This window comes from Prionailurus bengalensis, chromosome A1 (genome assembly GCF_016509475.1).
Source record: "Prionailurus bengalensis isolate Pbe53 chromosome A1, Fcat_Pben_1.1_paternal_pri, whole genome shotgun sequence".
NCBI lineage: Eukaryota > Metazoa > Chordata > Mammalia > Carnivora > Felidae > Prionailurus > Prionailurus bengalensis.
Window position 1 is genome coordinate 166,088,822 of NC_057343.1, and position 24,126 is coordinate 166,112,947.

Genomic DNA, 24,126 nt, shown 5'->3' on the forward strand with positions numbered 1-24,126 from the left:
TCAAAATGGCTCTACCGAAAAGAGAATTTATTAGGTCATTTTACTGGAAAAGCACTTGTATTAACTCATAAACTGTCTGGCTTTGGACAAGAAGACAGGAGCTCAGTGAGATCATCAGGCTCAGTTGTTCTATCTCCATCTCTGTTTCCTTTTTTGGAACAGGCCCTACTTTTAGGTGTCATGTCATTGTCACGTGGAGGTCCCACTCCTTTCATTAGATATGAAATCTAATCTAGTAGGAATATGTGCTTGCATATCCTCTATTAGGCACATGCCCATCACAGAGTCTATGGCTGCAGCCAAGACTATAAGATATGTTGACTGACCTGGGTCTGTATCACATGACCACCCCTGTAGCCTCACCAGACTCTACCAATAGCTACAGGGTAAAGCTGAGGGTAAAGTCTCACCTAGAATTATGATCTGGGACTTAGTAGAGAAAAATACACAAAAGAAAATAGAGACTGTTCCTGGAAGAATGGAAGCAAAATAATAGTAATAATAGTTTACTACAATTTTTAATAAATTTTCTGGGAATATTTGTGCTTGGACTGAATGTTTGTGTTCCTCTAAAATTCATACACTGCCACTCTAATCACCAATGTGATGGTATTTGGAGGTGGGGCCTTGGGAGGTAATTAGGGTTAGATTATGTCATGAGGGTGGGGTCCTCATGGGATTAATTACCTAAATAGATGAGACAGATCTCATTCTTTCCATAAGGTGAGAAAACCAGTAAGAGGGCTTTCACCTGAATCAAACGATGGCACTCTGATTTCAGACTTCCCAGACTCCAGAGCTGTGAGAAATAAATGTGTGTGGTTAAGCCACTAAGTCTATAGTATTTCTGTTATAGCAGCTGGAAATGACTAACATAAATTGCGAACTTAATGCTATAATATGTTATTTTAGTTGATAGAATTTTCACAACACACTGTACTTGATGACTTCTTAATCAGTACTTTTATTTTATTATTATTCCATTATTTTTCCAAGTTTCAAAAATAATAAGATACTAAGAAGAATCACTATGTGCAATTTCAAAACACTGATTCTTAATGAGTGCACAAAAACACAGTATTGAAATGGACAGATCCATGAACTTAAATATCTCAAATGTTCTTGAACTTTTAAAATTATCTTTATTCTTAAAATTATCTTTGAATAATCAGGAAAGAAAAAATTTTGCCTTCCACTATTCATGAACAAACAAATCTGCTTTCCTATTTAATTTAAATCTAAGTTTACACTGTGCTGCTGTCCTTTCTGAGTGTGCTAACTTTAAATTATTACAACAGATTAAGGATTATTCTTATATTTTAGGAAATATTCCTGTATTTTAGGAAAGAAAGAAAAAAGAAAGATGAGATTGAGTGTAGGAGAAGAAATAGAAGATAAACGGAAGGAAAAGGAGTAAGGAAAGAAGGAGTTAAAAAAAAGAAGGAAGAATACATTTTATTCTTAGCATAATCAGCAAAGCTTTGTTTATTTGTATTTGTAATGGGGATACCTTAATCAGCCATTATAAACTAAGTTAATTTATTTTTGGTGTCTTAGTTTCTTTAAAATTATTCTGTTTACTAAAATTTCTTTGTTTTAAAAACAAGCACTACTGAGAAACAAAACAAACAAGCAAGCAGACAAACAAGCCCTTTTCCTTGCTGGCTTTCAGTCATTTTTTTTTTCCCTTAAATGCAGAAACACAGCAGAGTTTTATCACCAGAGACAAAAGCACACAATTTCCCAAACCATCCTGAGCGTGAGCTACAGGGCATGACCACGGGATGGTGTTATCTGGTCGTGTTTTATGTTTTATATCTCTCATCCGCTGCTTAGTTAAATAATTTCCTTTTTGTCCTCTGTAGGTATGAGAAAAAGTTTGTTTAAATGTGAAATTGTTTCAGTGTATTTTAACTTAACAGTGAAAAGATTCAGCCCATGCTATAGCATACAAACGTATCTTGGAAAGTTTAAATAAAGAGCAGTGAAAATGTGCATTAGAAAAGTACAGATGTGCTTAAGCAAAACTGGCTCAAAGATGTACTTGGATTACATTTAATTGTCTTTACTTCATGATACCTTCTAGTGTCTCATCAAGTTACATGCCTTATTTTTTAAATCAATAATGGTATTTTAATGTGTAAAGACATGAAGACAGAAATAGAAATATTTTTATAATTATTTCTCTATCACGTTCTGTGTTGCTTATTTCAAATTGAAATCTGATGTTTCCACAGGACTTAGCCTCATGTTGAGTTACTTTGGATTGCATTGAGATGATTTCCAAAGGTGACTAAAATTGGTCAATGAGAAGCTAAATTAACATATTGGAACTTTTTATTAAATATTTAACTTACTACACAGTTTATTCAAAGTTACATAAAAATACGAAGGACTTCATATTTTATATATAAAAATCTTTGTTTTATACCCCTGTATAACATAGGAATTATTTTTTCATCCACAACAGTTAAATTAGGGTGGAATTTGGAACCCACTAAAATGTTTGGAAGGGACTAGGATGCCTTTGTAAAATGTCCTCTCTCCCTCTTGGCAAGGGTCAGAAGATAACAGTGTGCTCTGAGTGTCCTTGGCCTCTGGACAATGAGGATAAAGGAGCATGTCTGATGCTTGTGGCCTGTGTGCCCACAGCTGAAGGTCCCAAAAGCATGAAACACCTGCTCTGCCAGCACCTCCTTGAGTTCCCAAGCCCCCATTTTCATGACCATAAATTAGGTTATTCAGGTGGGGTAGTATTGATGGCTAGTTATAGTTAACCTATTACACATGTCACTTGAGCCACATGGATTCTCCTGTCACTTCTTTTCACCTTACCAGGACAAACTCGCTTAAAAGTCAACCCATCATCACACTGGAAGGCCTAGAACAACAAACTTTTTCTCAAGGGAAAAACTTGGTCCACTTGTATTTCACTTTAACTTCATGCCAAGCTGTAGTTTCATGGCAAATCCTCTATCATATTTATGTAGGGCCTGTCCCTCTTCCCTCTTTTGAAGATTATACTTCTTACTTTGTTACTTCATCCTCCAGAAGGCAGTTTTATAAGCTTAAGCAAAGAGAAAGTCTTTCTTAGAGCTTAAAAAGCAGACATAATTACTACCTTATAAAATTTATGGTTTGTTGTTAAAAAGGAGGGTGTGGGGAGACATGTATCTTTACTGCCTTGAAAATATTCTAAAACCAGGACCAATTGATTAATCTGCAAACCACTATAGCTGCCTCTTCAGCTTGTTACTTCTTTCTGCCCTCATTCGTTTTTCCTCATAGGATTCTTCACAGGATAAAAGCCTCCCCACCCTTAGATTCTGATTGTTTGTCTGTATTTATGGTTTAAAAGTATGTTTACATTGAACAGTGTGTTCCTTATTCAGCTGAACCCTTTCCACATATGAGTACAATCAAATGAATATTCTGCAGAAGCTAATATTTACACTTGATCTTAGCCAAAAGGCCGAGAAGCGATTCAGAAGCTAATTTTTAAATGCTTTTCCTATTAGTTATTTTTTCAAGCAGAAGAATGGAAAAAAAAAAAAAAAACACCTCCCACCCTTGTAAGTGAACTGCCATTCAAAAGATCCTAAGGCCCAAAGCCAATTTTAGGGCTTTTTCTCATTTCCTTTCCAGGGTGACTGCCAATTGCACATTAAGCAGAAAATATCTCTTTATTCTTTCTTCAACCTTTCTTCAGCCAAGAAGATTATCCTTCTCCAGGATGTGCTAATCAACTCCATGACTTTCTTTTTCTAGGTTTCTCATTGCACCAAGAGGTACTTTGTTTCTGTTTTAATAGACCAATCCATATCCTCCTTTCCACTGGCCCGCAGATCACATGACCTGCCATGTAGGAGCTGCATGTCTCCTGTTCGGATCAATGTGTAACACCATTCCAGAGAGTCTGGCAATGCTTGTGTTGCATTTCCCTCTGACTGGACTCCTAGACAATATCCAGGCTCTCCCAAGCTTCCAGAAAGCATGCATTGCGTGCCACTAATCTTTCGTTCAAACAGTAATCAATGTGTGTAGTTTGATTGTATTTCTTTCTCTCTTCGTGTTCCCCTGGAAAACTATTACTAAAATTATTGTTGGGCTTACCATTTATGGAGAATTAGAATTAAAGAAGCAGCATATTTTCTTGTCTGACGAATTTGGGAAGGACTTAATGTAAACAAAAATCAACTTTTGTGCTCTAGGGAAAGGTTGGATGTTTAGATTAATAAAACAAATGATCTAGCTTTACGAAAGACGTTTCAGAACATCACAGCTTAGAAAATTAATTTACAGCTTAAAAATGAGTAAGCATGATTTTCTCTAGTGCTTCCGGAGCTCACATACATCGCTGAAATGCCACAGTGCCGCTGAATGCGGTTGGCGGACTTGAGGCACTCTGTTCGAAAGCACAATTTTCTCTTAATGCTTAAGGATCACTCTGCAATTGCTGTGATTAATTGAAACAATACATTTAAATGTTGCTGAGCTGCCACTAGTTTATTAAAGGAGGCAATTCGCTCCCAGAGACTCTTTATTCCACGTAACGCTGCCAAGCTCTGGTTCCCAGAAAGAAGGGACAAGGTTGCAGGTACCAAGTCACTTTCCACAATGTATAATTTCACATAGAAATGTATCACAATAACTGTTTAGTCTTTACTGACGCCAGTTTTGTGATTATGAGGACATTACATTTAGAGTAGGGCAATTTAAGTTCGCGTTAGCCAGAGCCAGTGATCATCCCTCACCCCTGACCTTCAGGTTAATGAGGAGTTCCTCTGGGTAATTGTCCTCCCTTAAGACAGCCCTGTGCTATGTAATCTTTATCGCTGTAAAATGACATTTAAAGTTTGTTTTACATGAGCAAGTAGGAGAACATTATTTCTGCAGTGAGCAATAATTATCTGCCTCCTAGCTGAAAATACATGCTGTGGATAAATTGTGTTCATCTGGTAGCCTTTGTTTGTAAGACAAGTTAATTAAAAGAGGAATGTTGAAAAATATGTTTGCCCACTGAGTGCTGATGGAGTAATAATATTACTTTACAAGAAAACATTACACACAAAACAACTTTGGTTTTGTCCTGAAGTTACGAAAGAAAATGAGGTAAATGAAATGTTCCTGCAAGCAAAATTTTGATCACAATAAAAAAGAACAGATGAGACAAAATATCTATTTATTCTAATCAAGTAATAAAAGTCTAACATTCTGTGTACCCAGGTAGTATTTGTTCCATTTAGCCTGGACAAGAAATATTAAACCTAACAACATGTTCTTATTAAAATATCCAAGTAATTCTCTATACTCAATATCGGTTGGCTAGGCTCTTACAGTCAGTGTCTTTACTAAAAATGTATTAACTATTTAACGTTTGCACATACTGTAGTTATCTCCTATATGCCTTGTAAAAAACATGCTTGTAGTTATGTATTAAAAGCTAATTTGTTATTTTTTTTTTGAAGAGACCTGTAACTCAAATTGGACTTTGAGTCAAATTTAGCATATTCTGGGAATAAGTTACTAATTTTTAATGGAGACATCTGGCCTTTTAAAAAGCATCCTAACATTAAGGTTGTATATCCGCTCATTGAAATTAGGTTTTGGTGTCCATATTTTGTGGAAAATAAATTTTAAACTAATTTTTTCCATCAAAAATTTTGAGCAGCCTGTCACATCTGCTAATTGTAATAGTAACTCATCTGACAGCACATCTGTCAACAGAATTCAGTTGTCATATCCCTATATCAAGAAACCATGATAAATCTTTCTAAGATTATGTCTATCTATACTAAGGCAACACTTTCACCTGGGGACCATCCCACTAAATTGGGGCTTCTCTCTATTGTTGTTTCCACTGGTACAGCAATGGAGATGATATTGCATTAAAACTCCAGACTCTTCCTAGCAGAGGCAAAGGTGAGATACAATTAGGGTTGGCTAATGACTCCCATTCGGTTAGTACAAAAGCCTGTTTATATAATCAGTATTTTAAAGTATGTTTACTTGAGAGCTTTAGAGGTGACTATTTTGATCTTCAGCATTAGGAAATGGAGGTAAAAGGGATATGGCCTATTAACAAAGCCTCCCCCATGCTTATCATGTTTATGCTCACCGACTTTGAATTCTTTTTTAAAAACCTGTGGAGAGTCATTTCTGACTCAGGCTATTCAAGAATCTGATGAAAGATATATAAAGTTTCTCCAAAAAAAAAAAAAAGATACATCACATGATTTTGCATGCAGTTTCAGGAGATTAATGGACAACCTGAAGTTCATGGAGTCATGAATTCGAGGTTAAGAACATCTGAAAGCAGGTCTTCTGAAATTATATCATTTCCATTTTGAATTTATTACCATCCCTTTTCAAAATATATTTCTTTATTTAAAGTTATCCTTTAAAATCCCAGGTGATCATCAGGCATTTCATACTATTTTCACTCACTGAGGCAAAATGTTAGAACTCTGTCAAGGGGATTATCTATTTTGAGAATGAATCTTTCCCAAAGTCAGTTTTAGGTTGAAATATGAAATATGAAGGTATGAAATACCACACTTCCCAGTCTTTCCCCACTCAGTTTTTCTCTATCACTTTCTCAGGAATATACTTCTACTTATGGCTCTTGTGCATCCTCTTTTTCTGTAAGTCCACTCTCAGGAAGTAAATTCATGAATGCTAGAATTTTATTCCTGCATAAACCTTTCTCCTAGTTTTTAGGTGAAGAAACTTTGAAATGACTTTCTTGTGATGTCCTCAAAGTCTCTGGGCTAGGCAAGCAGAATCAGGACAAGAATCCAATATTGCTAAACTCACTGATGAGACTTACAATTTTTAATTTTTGTTTTTAACCTATGCGATTGATTTAATTGTGGAATAGCACTATAATAATGGCATATTGGTCAGGTAACCACGTTAATATAGATTTCATATGTGGAAAAGATGGCAGCTGACATTTATGTTGTTCCAGTTATTTTCTTAGTTCTGTTAGTAGATTTACCTGCCCAATTATATTTTGTGTAAATATGTGTGCATGCAATTCCATTACTCAAAGATGGCCTTTTTTTCATCCTGAACTCAGAAACTTATGTCATAATACTCTATGTAACCTCTTTACAAGATGTATCACATTCACTTTGGGAATGGCAAGTCGTAGGTGTTTCTCTATTAATAAACAAACAAACTCATAAATAAACATCTGAATAAATGAATATATACTTTTATACATTCATACATATAAACATTCACACATGCATACCTAACACAAATGGAAGGTGTGGAATTTTAGAGAGAGGAGGAGGGCAACTTTACCTAAACATCAAAAGTGTCTGTTGAAAGAAAAAAAAAATGGAACATACTTAAAAAATAAAATAAATGAAGTGGAGTGGAATAGTCCATTTCAATACAAAATCTCTCATATATGTAAGCCTGGTCATGATTATACAAAATTGTGCAATATTTATGGGATACCTGGGTGGCTCTTTTGGTTAAGCATTCAACTTCGACTCAGGTCATGGTCTCATGGTTCATGAGTTTGAGCCCCACATCGGGCTCTGTGCTGTCAATGCAGAGTCTACTTGGGATTCTCTCTTTCTCCTTCTCTACCCCGTTCCCATTTGCGTGAATTCCTTCTCTCTCTCTCTCTCCAAATAATAAATAAATAAACTTTTACAACTGTGCAATATTTTAAAATAAGTGGTAAAAAGGAATTTTTGACAGGACAATACACGAAAGGTAACATTTAGATAAACCAGTCACTCTTTTCCAATTATTTACTCCTGTGTGTAACATTACCCCAAAATTCAGTGGTTTAAAATAACCATTTTGTTTTATACATGGTATTGTGGGTCAGAAATTGGGGAAGGGCTCAGCTGGGCAGTTTGTCTCTGATCCAGGTAGTGGCAGTTGGGACAGTTGGGACTGGAGGGTGCACTTCCAAAATAACTTCACATTGTTAGTTTTTTATACCATCATTTATTTATTGATACTTATAGGCAACCATCAGGTTTCCAGATCAGAGAACAGACTGATTATTTACTCACATGCTGATCCTGGTACTAGCTCACCATATCCCAGTCTCCTACCAGGTGACCCAGTGTGGGTGAGATGTAATCTGTGTGTAAAGGGGATTGTACTAAAGGAGAGGAAACTGAAATTATGAATTATTGGAGCTTATTATGAACAGCTGGCATATCTACCCCACTTCCCTTTTGCAGACAGAGAGAGAGAGAGAGAGAGAGAGAAACAAAATTCTCTCTGGGGAGAGGAGGAGAAGGTCTTAGGTCTGTTTCTCAGCCCATTACCGTTTGTAATGTAAAGAAATAATCCTGGGGGAATAAATCTCTAAATCTCTCTGAAGGTCTTTTTCTTTAGGGTTGCTATCCCACTCTGCCACCCCCAGCAGTTTGCTCATAAAGCCCTGACTGAGCAGAGCTATGAAAATACTAACATTATTTTGCAACACACATATCTGAAACTTCAGTTCTCTTTGGCGTATTGTTCTCTTTCATTCTCTCTTTCTCTCTCTCTCTGTAGCATCTTATATTCCAGAGCTTTTGCACAGTCTTTGCAGAATATGAGTTCTCAGAGAAACCGTAATTCTTACAGGGTAGGTGGTTTCCAAGAGGCAGGAAGCAGAGACGGGCACCAGCATCACTTCTGCCTGTTCTATCAACCACAGCAGTCACAGAGCCTTTCCAGACTCAATGGGGTGGAGGAATGGCCTTCAGCTCTTTGTATGGTGGGAGGAAGGCTGACAAGATCACACTGAAGAAGACATGAGATATATCATTGTGGCAATCTTTAGAAAACACAACACCATAAAGATATTTTGAAAGAAGAAAACCACTGCAACAAAGAAATACTGTAGTTGGATAGATAAAACCTACCATTCAAATAAATAAGTAATAAATGGATAAATAAATGCCTAATTCTCATTTGCTGATGATCCTGATTTATTCCCAAGGCTCCTTAGACCCAGACAGTGAGCTCCAGAGCACAGGAGATTTGACTAGTCCCTGCAGCTATTGATCTGGTTTAGATGGTTTGAGAGTCTAAGCACATATTTGGCTTCCCCATCATCTCAAATCATTGTCCAGTTAGACTCCTTAACCCTAGGAGCTTGATTTTATTTTGTAGAGAAGCTTGGGCCTTGGAGATTTTCTTAGACTGCTTATAAGGCCACCTATTTTAGTGTACTTCTCAACTACTCTCCATTTTCCAGGATGTTGACTAGGCTTTCAAGTCTTACAACCATTATGGAATGAAAAAAAACCAAAAAACAAAAAACAAAAACAAAAACTTTGGTTCTCTCTTATTCCAACATCTGCCTTCCAATTCTGAAATGACACACTATTACTCCTCCACCTTTTTGAAAACACTTGGGAAGATCTGCAAATTCTATTTATTTTTTTAAATTCATTTATTCATTTGAGAGAGAAAGAGAATGCACAGGGGAGGGGCAGAGAGAGAGGAAGAAATAATCTCAAGCAAGCTCCTCACTGTCAGTGCCGAGCCCCAGGCAGGGCCAAATACAGGAACCATGAGATCATGACCTGAGCTGAAATCAAGAGTTGGACACTTAATGGACTGAGCCACACAGGTGCCCCCCTGAAAATGCTATTTTATTATTACTCCTTTTCAAGTTTTAAAATAATAATACCCTACCTTTAAGTTACAAACAGAACTCAAAGGAAAGAAGATGAGGATGGGAAGAGGGTCAAAAGAGAGTAGTCCTGGATTTGCCTCTAGAACCTAAAATAAGTCACTCAAAATTCTTGGACTTGTCATCTAGGCATGTTGGATTGGATTATCATCAGTACATCCCTAAAAAGGCACTCATGGAGCTCTGAATACCTGATAGGTTCATAGATCACATCTGAGGAAAGCAATAACCAAGGTGTTTTTGTTTGTTTGTTTGTTTTGTTTTGTTTTGTTTTCATGCAGTTGCTTTATCTCATGCATAAAAGATATGTTAAGCAAAAGCAATGCTATATCCCAGACACAGGCTAACATTTATTGAAGGAGTGGGCATGCAAGTTCTTTACAAGCACTATGGCATTTAATTATTCCTACAGTTCTGTATAATACTATCACCTCTCACTTTTAGTGCCTGGAAAACTGAAGCACAAAGAGATGTTACAACATCTATGTACACTCAGCAAATGAATAGGGGACCTAAGAGCTAAAGCCAGAGAATACAAATACGTTACCTGCCCTCTTAACTCCTTGTGCTGTGGTTGGGTAGGAAAAGATACTGCATATATAGACTAAGCACAAAGAGGCAATATAGCATAGAAGTTGAGGGCATAGATTCTGGAGCCAAATGTCTGGAATGTCTGAATTTACATTCTGGCTCCCTTTCTGTGACCTTGGTCAAATTAATCAGCCAGTTTCCTCAACAATATGATAGAATAATTACAGTATCTACCTCATACAAGTGGTGCTATGATTAAATGAACATATTAATGTAAAATTCTTCCAACTATACATGTTATTCAGTAAACTACAATAAACACTACACAAGTATTGGCTATGTTGTTATTTTTTTCTTTTTACAGTAGATATAATCACATTGTCTCTTGAGAAATGTGAATAGCAGGTGGCCACAGAAATGGTGGATCACTTAAGCTCAGGTTTTATTCTGAACAATGCTGAGATATTCCTTTGGTTGTCCATGGGGTTACGAATACATCCTACTCTGTGAACCACTGGGATTCACAGTGACTGAATATGTACTCATAGTTTCTCTTTTCTGTGTCTGGATATGACTCTTGGAATAAACTCCCCTGTGAACCCTAGTTCTGGGTGTCTTTTCTGTACAACCTATCAGAGACTGCTTTAAGTACCTGATAGTGCCACCATAGTTACTCTAATCTAATATAAACATGTGAATTAAATATACACACACTTCATTTCCACTGATATGCTAACATTTTTTTTTCATCGTACTGCTTACCTTTTTCTTTTCTTCCATTCTTTCTAGTGCTTTCTTACTCTCTCTAATGTTTCTTTACTTTTCCGTTGTTTTTATATGACTCTCACTTCATTAAAGGTGAGTTTTGAAATCTGAAATTTTGGGATTAAAGTCAATTTATGTCCAGTGATAAAGTAATTGAAACCCAAAATATGAACACATAAACCATTATATTTTTATTCAGTCATTACATACTCTTTCAGTTTATTTTGTGTGTCATTAAAAAATCAAGCATGATGTCAGCATTAAAAAGTATCTAATTTTGTTTCCTAACAAAATGAAATGCATAGACTGTTATTTATTTTTCACTGACATTACTCTATTAGTGTGAGTTGTTGATAAGCTAATTTACAGTGGTAGATAAGATCAAGGCTTCGCCTTAGGCTGATTTATCATAGTTCATATATTTGCTAACAGGCTGGCAAGTGAAGACTTTGAACATATAATGAATTTACAATGTCTACCCATTATGTCACACCAGGTGATTAATTAACCTATTCCTTGTATATTTATATTATTTTATATTGAGTTTCAACAGCAAATGAATAGAGTTGTATTACATCAATAGGATAAATTCCAAATGTTCAAATGTTTAGCCATTCTGAAAATAAATACAATCATATGCCACAATTTATTATGCTGTTAGTTTACTGCAGTACCTTGCATTTAATTTATAAATTAATTACAAATCATAAAAAAAAAGCACACGCAATTTTAGAGCTGGAAGGCAACCTTAGAAATGATGTTGTCCAACTTCATTTTATAGAGAGCAAAATGAAATGGCAAGAGATGGGAAGTAACTTCCCACTGTAACAGAGCTAGTTTGAAACAAGACTTGTAGGCTTCCCTGACACTTTTTATTTGATAAATCCTTTTCATTGAACACCACATCAAATCATCCTGAAATTACATTTGTGTTGCATCTATGAATAACTACTAGTAACTGAATGTGTTTTTTAGGAGAAGACTTTCATATAAGTGCTTAACAAACTAAAGGATGCTTTATATTCATTGCTATTTACTATCAAAAAGAAAGATACGCTAGAGTGGTAAAAACACCCATAACTACTCAGACAATAGATGGTAACACCCATATGGGTAAATTTGAAGAAGCAAACTCTTATTATTCATTGTGCATCGTAGAAAGCTTACATTAAAAAGAACTGAATATAGTTTATAGCAATAAGTCTAAAAAGTACATTGTTTACTCATACCAAAAATAAATTCAGGAAGTTATTATAAGTTCATTTTAATGTCATGGTTTAAGTATCCAACATACCATGTTTCAGTCACAGTAGGTAAAACCTGAATTATTATTTTTTTTTAATTTTTTAATGTTTATTTATTTTTGAGAGATAGAGACAGAGCGTGAGTGGGGGAGGGACAGAGAGAGGGAGACACAAAATCCAAAGTAAGCTCCAGGCTCTGAGCTGTCAGCACAGAGCTGGATGTGGGGTTCAAACTTGGGAACTAGGGCGAAGTCAGACACTTAATCAACTGAGCCACGCAGGCACCCCCCCGAATTATTTTTTATCATATTTTATACGGTCAAAAGTATTGCCCTAACATTATTTTTACCTCAACAATTTATTTGAAAGTATGTGTCCATAAACATTTAATTAAGAAAACTCCTTATGTCAGATATTCAATTTTTTTGACAATCTAAACTCTTCCAAATTTATTAAACTCAAGCTGTGATACTCATGGCAATGCTAACCTGAAGATGTTTGCCTTCCAGTATATCTCCTAAAAAGAGGCCTAGAAATGTGAATTGCAAATTATAGCATTATGTGCTTTCCTTTTGTGGGATTATATGAGAGTGAGAAATCAAATCCACACTGAGATCCAAGTTCTTAAAACACACTTTAATATTTTATGCTTCAATTTAATTTCTGTAAGATGTATCTTTCTATTTCTAAGAGGAAAAAGACATTAAAATGTCTCCCTTAAGGATCTTCAAAGAATTGAAACAATGAGTAGTTCTGGAAGAGATAATAATTTGAGAAGATAAAAGATTAATGAATCAGAAGATTGGTTACTAAATTTTCCTTGGTATACATTTATAGTTTCAAAATTTTTAATTATGTTTTGATCATTAACTATCAATTTTGTACATTCCAAATGTAGGATCAGCTTAAAATATACCCATATGATATACTTATATTTAAAATTTTTTGTTAACTTTTATTTATTTTTGAGAGACAGAGAGAGACAGAGCATGAGTGGGGGAGGGGCAGAGAGGGACAGACACACACAGAATCCGAAGCAGGCTCCAGGCTTTGAGCTGTCGCACCCCAGGTGCCCCATATATACATAGATTTTAAAGTCCGAGTATGATTTTTTTCTCCATGATAGCTGCTTCCCAAACAATGAAATTGCAGCCATGTGAAAGAACACATTAAGAATATTTATATGAGAAATACCATTTCACAGTTTGGTGGAATATTAAAGGATTTCAAATGCAAGAAAACATAGCTGAGATGCAGTGTAATTAATTTACACAATTGGACATGGTGCATTTCACAAAACAATGATACTTTTCACAGAATACTCTGTATATCATTCTACTGTGTGAGTCGATTAGGTTCCTGTCAGAAAGGCCACAAGAGGAGTAAATGAAGCAAGAAGTAGGTCACTATAGATGATTGAATAAAGGAACAGAGAGGGAGGGAAGATTCAAGGTCAATATGAATACTTCAAAGCTGGTTGATGACAGAAGTAGAAGAAAGAGGGAAATTAGAAAGACAAGATGGAATGGGGCAGAAGTTGTATTTTTTAAAGACATTTAGCTGAGAAGAAAACTGAAGCCAATAAGTAGGATGCTTTAGACATGCATGGTACTAGAGCAATTTAGTTTTTTCTCAAGCTCACTTTATATCTGGATGTTTTTCAATTTTTCCTGGCTTGTTTAATGCTTCAGAAGCATGGAAGTGCTGCCTTTTTTTTTTATGACAACTATGTTGAGATATAATTCATAACATACAGTTGACCCATTTAAAGTATATAATTCATGATTTGTTAATATATTTACAGATCTGTGCAACCATACATACCATCAATTTTAGAACATTTTATCATCCCCGAAAGAAACTCTTCATGTATTAGCAGTTGCTCTCCATTTTCCTGAACACCCCAGTCCTAGGTAACCATTGATTTACTCAATGCCACTGTAAATTTGCCCATCCTGGACATGTCATATTATGGAATCACTCAACATATGGTCTTTTATGAGTGATTTCTTTCACTTGATGTAACGTTTTCAAGGTTGATCCATGTTGTAGCACGTATCAGTACTTCATTGATTTTTATTCCTAAGTAATATACTATTGTATGGATATACCACAAATTATTTATCCATTCATCAGTTGATGCACATTTGAATTGTTTGTTTTGTTTTGTTCGCTAACATGAACACTCTACCATGAACATTGGTGAAGAATCTTTTGTGTGTATATATTTTCATTCCTCTTGGACATAGCCCTATCAGTGTAGTTCCTGTGTCATATGGTAGCTCTATGTTTAACATTTGGAAGAAGTGCCATACTTTTCCAAAGTTTCTCCCCCCCCACCCCCCGCAAGAATAGCTGTGTTATTTATTTACACTACAGTGTTTGAGAATTCCAATTTTGGCATATCCTGCCAACACTTATTTTTTGTCTTTTTTATTATAGTCATCCCAGTGGATGAAGTATTATCTCATGGTAATTTTCATTTCCATTTTTCTTATGGCTAATGATATTATCTTTGAGGTCTTTATTGGCATTTTTATACCTGCTTTGATGAAATGTATATTTAGCTACTTGGCCCATTTTAAATTGGGTTATTTGTCTTTTTATTAGTGAGTTATTAAGTATTCCTTATATATTTTAGATACAAGTCCCTTATCAGATGTATGATCTCCATTCTGTGGGTTGTCCTTTCACTTTCTTATCAGTGTCTTTTGAACCCCAAGATTTTAAATTTTGATGAGGTACAGTTTATCAATTTTTTTCTCTTGTTGCTTGTGTTTCATCTAAGAATGATTTACCAGATCTAAAGTCATAAAGGTCTATTCCTAAGAATACTTATAGGAGTTTTATGGCTTCAGGACTCTCATTTAAGACTTTGACCCATTTCTATCCAGTGTCCTAGCACCATTTGTTGGAGCATCAATTATGTCCCCACTTAATTATTTTCATGCCCTTGTTGTAAGTCACCTGACCATAAATGTGAAGGCTTATTTCTATTCTGTTGATCTATGTATCTATCCTTATGCCAGTACCAAACATAATTACTATAGCATTGTAGTAAGTCTTAAAATTGGGACAGCTAGTCCTCCAATATCATTCTTTTCAAGATTGTTTGGATATTTTGGTGCTCTAGATTTCCATATAAATTTAAAGGGTTTGTCAACTTCTGCCAAGAAACTAGCTGGGATTTTGATAGAGATTGTGTTAAATCTGAATATCAGTTCGGGAGTATGGGCATCTTCAAAAAATTAAGTCCTCTAGTCCACGAAGATGGGATATCTTTCCATATATTTATATCTTTAATTTCTTTCAACAATATTTTGTAGATTTAATCGTATAATTTTTGCTTTTTTTGGTTAAATTTATTCTTCAGTACTTTATTTTCTATGCTATTACAAAGGGAATTGTAGATACCATTTTCAGATTGTTTGCTGCAGGTTAAGAGAAATAGAAATGATTTTTGTATATTGAGCTTGTGTCTTGCAACCTTGCTGAACTCATTTATTAATTCTAACAGCTTTTTAATAGAGAACTTAAAATTTTCTGTTTAAGATCATACCATCTGCAGCTAGAGATAGTTTTACTTCTTTTCCAGACTGGACACATATTATTTCATTTTATACCTTATTGTCTGGGCAAGAATCTCTAATAGAATGATGAATAGAAGTGGTGAGAACAGACATTTAGTTTTGCTCCTGATCTTGGGGTTTAAGATTCATTCTTTCACCATTAAATATAATGTTAGTTGTAGGTTTTAATAAATATCTTAGGTTGTATGTGGTGTTGGATTTAGGTTACTAGTATTTTATTAAAGATTTTTGGTTCTGCATTATGAGATAATGTTTTGTTATTTTCTTTTCTTTTGGTGTCTTTGTCTAATTTGGGTATCAGTGTACTATTGGCCTCACTAAACAAGTTGGGAAGCGTTTCTTCCTCTTCTGTATTTTGGAAGAGTTTAGGAATAATTGGCATCAGTTCCTCTTTATTCTTTTATTTTTTTTAATTTTTATTTATTTATTATTTTTTTAATATGAAATTTATTGTCAAATTGGTTTCCATACAACACCCAGTGCCCATCCCAAAAGGTGTCCTCCTATCAGTTCCTCTTTAAATGTTGGTAGAATTCACCAGGGAAGCCATATGGGCCTGGGCTTTTCTTTGTGGGAGTTTTAACTAAAAATTCAATCTCTACAATTCTTAAAAGTCTACTCAGATTGTGTTTCTTCAGTAGTTTGTGTCTTCTAGGAATTTGTGCATTTTCTGTGAGTTATCTAATTTTTGGTCTTCATTTGTTTATATTATTTCCTTAAAATTCTTTTTATTTCTATAAGGGCAATAGAAATGGCCACTCTTTTAAATCCTTATTTTAGTAATTTGAGTCTCCTCTCTTTTGCTTTGTTTGCATATCAAAAGATTTATCAATTTTGTTGATTTTCATTGAACGTTATATTGATATAATTTAGTTCACTTCTTATAATTTAATTTTACTTTTTGTCTTCTATGTATGTTTCATGCCTCTTCTGTTTCTTTTTCCTCCTTTTTGTTTTCTTTTTTATAAAGTAAGTATTTTACAGAGTAAAATTTTAGTCCCTTAAATGATATTTACACTACATATTTTGAGTTACTTTCTTATTGATTGCTCTTGGGCTTACAGTGTATATCTTCATATGAGAAATTATTTCAAATATATAATTAGCTTATTATAGTAAGATACATATGATGTTAGCAAATCCTTCAAATTAGCTCCCTTCTGTCTTCTATATCCATACAAACACCTACACATTTAGCTCTAATAATAAATTATTATAATTATCACTTTATGTAATTTCATGTCTGTTAAAGAAACTGAAAACAGAAAGGAGAACAAGTATGTATTATGGTGATTATATATTAATCTCCTTTGCTTTCTATTTTTGGTTCTCTTCATTTGTTTTTCTTGACTCAAATTACCATCTGCCATTTCCATACTCCAGTACATATTTGTTCCCACACACATCTTTTGTGTTTTTATCATGACATATATTGCATTTGTCTATATTATGGGCCAAACAATCCATAAACATATATGCATAAACATATGCAATTGTTTTTAAATAGGTAAGAAAAAAAGGAAAAATGTTGATGCTACACTTTCTTTTATTGTATAAAAACCTTCACTGACGCTGTGTATTTGTGCATATGTGCACACATGTGATAATACACATATTTAAAATTTCAATGTTTATTTTTGAGAGAGAGTACGCGCGGCGCATGCGTGCGCATGAGTGGGGGAGGGGCAGAGAGACAGAGAGAGGGAGACACAGAATCTGAAGCAGGCTCCAGGCTCCAAGCTGTCAGCACAGAGCCCAAAGGCACAAACTGTGAGGTCATGACCTGAGTCAAAGTTGGATGCTCAACCTACTGAGCCACCAGGGCGCCACGCATACACATATTTAAATTGCTGACTGGCATCACTTGATTTTAGCCTAAAGAATTTCCTTTGTATTTCTTGTAACATAGGTTGGTATGCTAGCAATAAATTTACCCAGTTTCTTTATATTCTGGGAAAGCTAATTTAGTCTTCATTTTTTAAGACAGTTTTGTGGGGGTATCTGGGTGGCTCAGTTAGTTAAGCAACCAACTCTTGATTTCAGCTCAGGTCATGATCTCACAGTTCATGGGATGGAGCCTGTGTCCAGCTCCACACTGATAGTGTGGACCCTGCTTGGGATTCTCTGTCTCCCTCTCTGCCCTTTCCCTGCTCACACATGCCTGTGGGCTTGTACATGCACGCTCTCACTCTCTCTCTCTCAAAATAAATAAATAAACTTTGAAAAATAAGACAGTTTTTCTGGATATAATATCCTTTTTGACACTGAAGGCACAAGGAACAAAAGCAGAAATAAACAAATGGGACTACATCACATTAAATAACTTCTGAATAGCAAAAGAAACAAAATGAAAAAGCAGCCTGTGGAATGGGAGGTATCTGTATTTGTAAATATTTCTATACTATATATCCAATAAGGGGGCTAATAACCAAAATACATGAGGAACTTATATAACTCAATATCAAAGAACAATAATTAATCAATTGAAAAATAGGCAAAGGACCTGAATAGATACTTTCCAAAGACTTAGAAATGCTCAACAGGTGCATAAAAAGATGTTCAAAATCACTAATTGTCAGGGAAATGCAAATCAAAAACACAAGGAGTTATATACTGCACTGTTAAGATAGTGTGTTGATGAGGAGGTGGAGAAAAGAGAACCCTTGTCTACTGTTGGTGGTGATGTAAATTGGAATAACCACTAGGGAAAATGGTATGAAACTTCCTAAAAAGATGAGAAATAGAACTATCACATGATCCAGCAACCACCTTTCTGGGTATATTTATCCACAGGCAATGATAATGGGATCTTGAAGAGATAAGAGCTATCTGCACTCCCTTATTCATTGTGGCATATTTACAAGAATGAAGAAATAGAAACAACTTAAGTGTCCCACAGTGGATGAATTAATAAAGAAAAGGTGATATACACTAATATAAAATTACATATAAAATATCTAATATATTGGAATATCATTCAGCCATAAAAAAAGAAGAAAATCCTGTAATTTGTGACAACTTTAGAAAATCTTGAGGTATGCTAAGTGAAATAAGTCAGACAAGGAAAGGCAAATACTGTATGATCTCATTTGTGTGTGAAATCTGAAAAAGCTGAATTAGTAGAAAAAGAAAGTAGATTAGTGGTTGAGTGAGGCTAAAAGTTGGAAGAAATGGGGAGGTGTTGGTCAAAGAGCTCAAACTTGCAGTAATATGATGAATAAGTTCTGGAGATTTCGTATGAAGCATGGTGATTATAGCTGATGGTACTGTATATTTTACTTGAAAGTTGTCAAGAGTAAATCTTAAATATTCTTACCTCACATACACAATAGAATGGTAACTATGTGAGGTGATGTATGGGTTAACTAGTTATATTGTAGTAAACATTTCACAATATATATAAGATGTATATCATATTATCACATTGTACCATTTATACTTACAAAATGTTGTAGGTCAATTATATCTCCATAAAGCTGGGGAAAAAGATTTTTGTTGACAGTTTTTTCCCCCCAATACTTAGAATGCCATCTCACTGCTTTCAGGCCTCCATGGTTTCTATGAAGATGTCAGCTTTTATTCTTACTAGGATTTTTGTAAGCAAACAGTCATTTTTCTCTTGCTTTAATATTTTTCATTGTCTTTGTGTTTTATTCTTACTGTGATATGTCTGGGTGTGGATCTCTGTATTTATCCCACTTGGAATTTGTTGAGCTTCATACTGGAGTATATCAATGTTTTTAATCAAATTGTGAAGTTCTCAGCCATTATTTTCTGGAACTTTCTGGTTCTCCCACTCCTCTTAGTACCGTAATCATGCATATGTTCCTGTGCTTTAATGTTGCCCCACATTTCTTTGAGGTTATGTGCATTTCCTTCATATTTTTTCTTGATATTCTTCAAATTGCATACCCTGTCAATCTGACTTCGATTTTACTGGTTCTTTCTTCTGACTATCCACATCTTCTCTTGATCCTCCCTAGACATTTTTTTTTCTAACCTCAATTATTGAATATTTCAATCCCCAAATTTCCAGTTTGTTAATTTTTATAATTTTTGTTTCATTATTGATGTTCTCTCTTTGATAAAGCACAGTTAACATAGCTACATTTACTTCTTTATGTATTGTTTCTTCAGTTTTTTGATCTAGCTGCATTTCAGGGGATGAGAGAGGCAAAAAAAATTCAGGCTGCTCCACCATCTTGGCCCATCCCCCTGTTTCTTTACTTTTTTGAACACTAAACATTTTTATAATGGCTTCTCTGAAATCTTTGTTAAATCTGACATCTAGGCCCTCTCACAGGCAGTTTGTATTGCTTGTATTTTTTTTCCTCATATAAGGGTCACATTTTCCTGTTTATCTGTATGTCCTGTAATTTTTTGTGAAAACTAGACTTTTTATGTAGTTAAAACAGCTCTGGATACTGATTCCCTCTTATGCTCCCCGGCTTGTTCGTTGTGGTGTTTTGTGTGTACGTGTGTGTGTTTTTCCTTTGTTTTTGTTTTTGTGTGTTATGACTTGGCTACACTATTTGAATCATATCTACTTTGGAAGTATGAAGCCTCTGATTTTTCTCAATAGGCTCAGCTTTGGATATCTAACTACACAACCATCTAGAATGATAGTGGTTTTATCAGGACTGTTGCTCTCAGATTTCTCTGTTAAGCGCTTGCCTTGTTTGGTATCATACCAAACTCAGTCTCCACTAATTTGTGGCTGATTGCTCTGTTGTTTCCAAAAATAGCCTGGGGAGTAAATTACTTCACAGTCTAATCTAGCTAAATTTAGCATTTTTTGCAGGATAGTTTATAAGGCCAGTCTTTGAGGTTTATTTTGATCCCAGAAGCGATCTTTTTAGCTTCTGTTTCATTGGTGTACTCTGTTGAACTAGCTGGCATATTCTCTAGCTCCTTCTAATCAATGAGCTGTCAGCCTCCTTCTCTTAACTGCCTACCATCAAAATCTCTGCTGTTTTCAATCATACCTATTTAGGCTTGAACTCCTCAGAGTCTGTTTCAAGTAAAGTCAGTTACTTTCAGGAAAGAAAGCTCTCAACCTTTTTCTTCTTGCAGATGACCTCATCCCCTAGTCAGAATAACTAAACTACTGTTCCAGAGTTGTGTAAGGGGTCAGTACCCTGCTTCTCATTGCAAATAAAATGCTGGGTAGGGATGGTAGCCTGTGGTCTTCTCAGTTTGCCTCTACACATATAGAACTTCAGCTGTAAAAGCAAGACAGGGAAAGGGCAATTGGGCCCCCAGTATTTTCGGCGTGTTGCTCCTGGGATAAGTTCTCTGCACTCTCAGTGGGGGCTGGGCGGAAGAAGTGAGCCTGTGACCTCATAGCTACACTGGTAAGTATTTTAACTTTTTCAACTTAAAACTTGGAGAGGGTGGTGGTATGACAAATGCTGGCAGCCTACACTTTCTCATGAAATGCTGTGTTCCTTGACCGGAACCTAAGAGGAAAGGAAGCTCCAGGTTTTGTCTCCATCTGTCTGGAGCAGAGCTTCTGTCATTCTGAGAGGAGTATGGGACAAAGAAGGAGATGGATGGTCAAGGCTCAAGTGCCATGGCCCTCTATTTTATAGAGATTTAGTAGATTCTTTCAGATTTTTTTTTCATTGTTTGTTCTTAGGATAACTTCCACATACTTTTTTTGTTTTTTACTTCCATAAACTTTAAATGGTAATTTCTTTGTTTTTTAAATTTTCACATTCACCAAAATATTTTTTCTGGAGAGTGGATAGTGCCATTATGAAAGTTGATAGCAATTTGAGTGCAGTTGATGCTTCATATAATGGGGATGGGAATATTTATGAATTCAACAGATAACCTGGAAAACCGACTGTGTAGTACAGGTAGAGTCATTGACCTCATATAGTCTTTCCTTTCATGCATCCTGCTTCTGTTGGGCTTATTAGTCTTATTATATTAATTATATTGGGATAATTGGTCTTAAGACATTAAATAATGAGATATATAACTGATATATATAGAAAATGAGTAGTAAGAAGTAAAGAAAATAACAGTATGAAAGAGCATAATGGCACTGTGATAAAAAGAGAATGGATCAGCAGCAGGCAAGAATACTGTGCCCAGAGTGATTTGGGAAGGCCTTACTAAGCATGTGATATCAGAGCAGAGGCTGGAAGAAGAAGCCAAGCATGTGAACCATCCAGGGGAAATTATTTCAGAGACAAGAAGGTGAAAAAGTTTTCATAATCATAGGAGCTAATGATTTGTTGTTCTTTAAAGGATAATAATAGGGCGCCTGGGTGGCACAGTCGGTTAAGCGTCCGACTTCAGCCAGGTCACGATCTCGCGGTCCGTGAGTTCGAGCCCCGCGTCAGGCTCTGGGCTGATGGCTCAGAGCCTGGAGCCTGTTTCTGATTCTGTGTCTCCCTCTCTCTCTGCCCCTCCCCCGTTCATGCTCTGTCTCTCTCTGTCCCAAAAATAAACGTTGAAAAAAAAAAATTAAAAAAAAAAAAAAAAAGGATAATAATAATCTGAGCAAAGAACTGCTAGAAAAGGAGAAATGAAATATGCAGGAATCAGTGTAAATAATTTAATAAGGTCCTAATGGTAGGAGGAATTGGGATCCAAAGCATAAGAAAAGTATTAAAGAGGAGTTAGCATTTTTTGTGATGAAAGTGATACTGTTTGGAAAGCCTTGAGGTTGAGGGAATTTCTCAAATTAGTAAAAATATAAAATTTAAAGCTAAGAAGGAACTTGGAATCAGATGAGAAAGGAAATAAAAAGAAAGACGAGCACATTTACCTTTCTTAAATAACAGTGTTACCAAATGCCAACTGAGTCAACATTTAATTAATATTTTATCAAATGTTTTTCAAATAAACTAAAATCACAGATGCATTTTCACATGATTTAAAATAACTGTTTATAGAAGCTGTTTTAAAATTTTATTTATCTAATAAATGTGTTATATGTGTGTTACTGGGGCAGAGTCGTTTTATTTTCATGTCCATAGAGGGGATAAAAGAGAAGAACCTTAGAGATAAGGCACATGCACAGAACTAAGTGATAAAAAAGAGAGAGAGAGAGAGAGAGAGAGATCATAGCCGCACTTGAATTAGCTTATATACCTGAAGGGAAAATGTATGCTATAATGAGATTCAATAATAGTTCAATTACAGTAGATCTTGTGAAGGGCCAGTTAGAGGCTTGACAACAAATATATCAAGTTCAAAAATAGTTTCTGAGAGTCAATTGAAGGCACTGACAAGCAATTATATATTTACATAGAAATCTAAAATCAAATAAAGTTGGTTTAGTTATCCATATAGCAGCTAATTGACCAGATGTATTCCAAAATAAGACAATCTCATATTTGCATCATAGAAGTAAATGAAATTGTTAAACCAATTTCATCTAAATAAAGGAGAATAAAATGAAATTTGCAAACATTAACATAAAATTCAATAGCTGACATAAAGCATTTGTGAAAATGTGAAAAGCTCATAGAAAACTAAGGAAAATGCATTGCCTTAAATGTCCTTCAGAAAGTCTTTAAAATGTCTTGCATCAAGTCGGAGTAACATGACAGCTAATAGCAACAAAGAGGTTATAACTATTCAGATCTAAAAATATCTCACAATAATATGTACTCTCTCAGAAAATGAAAAAAAAAATATGACATTTTAAGACCTGGGACAATGAAAGTACTAAATGTCTTTTCACCTTCACCTGTATCTAGTGTTGTTTTCTTTTTTCTGATTTTCCATATTGATGATGTGACAATTGAACTGAATGATAAATTTCTTGCTTATATTGTGCATGTTGCAAGTTTGATCTTCAAAAACTAATCGTTATGCCATGTTTCCCTGTTTTACTTGTTATCTCATCCAAAGAAAAACTGTTGACGTATTAAATTTTATCCAGTTTTCTTGTCCTTTGCAAAAACAAAAACACGCCACCCTCCCCCCCCAAAAAAAACCTAACAACTTTGCAACAGTCATCTTTCTATATATGAATAACCACACAAAAAAATTGAAGCCCAGGTATGGGCTGTGTATGTGGGGGGGAGCTGTCATAGGGTATAGAGAATCTAGAGGGAGGGGCCAAGTTTAATTTTTTTTCTAGCTCAAAAAGCACATCATCAACTAGATGTCAGGTCAAATATTCTGAAGTTGTTTATGAAGTTTACAGTCAGGCTTTTCAAAACAGTGCATTTTATATTTAGTAATTCTTATGGGGGGGGCAGGACAGGTAGCAGGTGGCAGGTAAAAATGAAGGCTATGTAGGAATTATGAAACAACACAAGGAAAAGAATAGGAATAAAAAAAAGTTTAGCAATATCTCTTGATAAGT